Source organism: Macrobrachium rosenbergii, chromosome 56, assembly GCF_040412425.1.
Source record: "Macrobrachium rosenbergii isolate ZJJX-2024 chromosome 56, ASM4041242v1, whole genome shotgun sequence".
NCBI lineage: Eukaryota > Metazoa > Arthropoda > Malacostraca > Decapoda > Palaemonidae > Macrobrachium > Macrobrachium rosenbergii.
In genome coordinates, this window is record NC_089796.1 from 752,501 (window position 1) to 755,000 (window position 2,500).

Genomic DNA, 2,500 nt, shown 5'->3' on the forward strand with positions numbered 1-2,500 from the left:
TTCATATAGAACAAGCCCAAAAGGGGCACTGATTTGAATTTCAAGCTTCCAAAGATTTATTATTATTATTATTATTATTATTATTATTATTATTATTATTATTATTAATTAGAAGATGAACCTTATATAGAACAAGCCCGAAGGGGCACTGACTTGAATTTCAATCTTCCAAAGATTTACTATTATTATTATTATTATTATTATTATTATTATTATTATTATTATTATTATTATTATTATTATTATTCTGAAAATAAACCCTACTCATATGGAACAAGCCCACCATAGGGGACATTGCCATGAAATTCAAGCTTCCAAAGAATATGTTCCTTAGAAAGAAATAACAAAAGATAATGGGAAATACAGACCACTTATTAAAAAAGGAAAAAAAACAAATTAACAAATCAATACAAAATAGATAAAAATATAAGTAAAAATTAAAATACAAGGAGAATTGCTTTAGGGTAGTAATGCATTTTGCATCTTCGATTGAACTTTTGAAGTTCAAATAAAAATGTTTCTATAAAAATTGGCCATTTTTAGTTTTCTGTAAAAGAAAACTATTGTGACGATTTTGTGTGTCCGTCCGCACATTTTCTGTCCGCCCTCAGATCGTAAAAACTACAGAGGCTAGAGGGCTGCAAATTGGTATGTTGATCATCCAACCCCCAATCATTAACGATCCCAAATTGCAGCCCTCTAGCCTCAGTAGTTTTTATTTTATTTAAGGTTAAATTTAGCCATAATCGTGCTTCTGGCAATGATATAGGACAGGCCACCACCGGACCGTCGTTAAAGTTTCATGGGTCGCGGCTCATACAGCATTATACCGAGGCCACCGAAAGATAGATCTATTTTCGGTGGTCATAATTATACGCTGTAGCGGCTGTACAGAAAACTCGACTGCGCCGAAGAAACTTCGGAGCATTCTTAACTTGTTATATATAAATGTATTTATTAATGCTTCACTTTAACAATTCAAATTTCACTTTTATCCTTCAATTATCTATCTATAATTTGGGTCGCTTTCGCTCAAGAATATATTTAGAATGTTGGTAATGGCTGACACTGAATCAGATGACATAACTTCCGTATGACTTTCACGCTTAAAATAATTCAAGAACATAATCACAACGAATTAAGTCCGTACTTACTGCCAAAAGTCCCATTTCATATATGTATAGAAAATACATACATAATATATACAATATATACACACACACACACACATATATATATATATATATATATATATATATATATATATATATATATATATATATATATATATATATATATATATATATATATATATATATATACAGTACATACGTATATTAGTTCAAAAACGACTGCGAAGATTACTCTACGTATTTCTTTGAAAATAAACAAACAGTTGTATTCAAATATACCCCTTCATCCAAGGCTGATACAAGCAAGACAAAAAAAAAAAAAAAAAAACTCAAAACATCTAACTTGTGTTATGAACGTATCTTTCAAAAATCATTTATGATGACGAAATATGAATTTAATATTTTCGAAGTTGTCAAAATGATGGAACTGACGAAGGGTGAAGTTTTATGTCGAATTATTAATTATAAAATACGTCTAAGGATGAATTTTATATCAGGCAGCTGTTCTGCATTGTAAATTAAGTGTAAAAATCATCGTCATGAATTTTATATTTGGTAAATATTGGAAGTTACTGACGATAAAATTCCGACAGACTGATAAAATTAACACCGATTTTATACCACTGAAGACAAAATTCCTATAGACTGATAAAATTCTCACTGATTGATTTTATAACACTGAAGATGAAATTCCCACTCACTGATTTTATACCACTGAAGATAAAATTCCTAAAGACTGATACAATTCTCATTGATTGATTTTATAAAATGAAGATGAAATTCCCACTCACTGATTTTATAACACCCCCGATTTTACAGTGTACACAATACTGTACGAAGCTACCCCAATAAAACTATCTATATACACTCATTAAACAGCACTGAAGCTTTAATAATAATAATATTAATAATAATAATACTGACACGTAATTTTAAATCACAAATGCTCTCTATAAAACTATCTAAATACTCTATAATCAGCAGTTGAAAGTTAATAATAATAAAATTAACAGGTAATTTCAAATCACAAATACTCTCTATAAAACTAAATACACTCTTTAAACAGGTGTTGACAGTTAATAATAATAAGACTACTGACAGGTAATTTCAAATCACAAATGCTCAAAGTCAATTATGGCAAAAATTCTCGTCAGACATGTGCACGAATAAACACTCTACCTAAAACATTTCTCAAATGACACATGTCACAGATTACACGTGAATTGGACGGCCAGTTTTATACGTTCAGTCTGGAGCTATCTAGTACAATATGTCATTCACTAAAACATATAATGATTTATGCATATCGTAGCGTGTAGTTACCTAAGGTCAAATGTGACAATGTGGTTACGCAGCCAGTTAACGGC

General features: G+C 29.8%; 1 protein-coding gene across 4 annotated transcripts in view; it reads right to left on the reverse strand.

Annotated features, from left to right (window-relative positions):
• The window catches only part of LOC136836096 (leucine-rich repeat-containing protein 15-like), a 372,814-nt gene that overhangs the window by 77,374 nt on the left and 292,940 nt on the right, over nt 1-2,500 (reverse strand). The gene's annotated exons all lie outside the window — the stretch shown is intronic.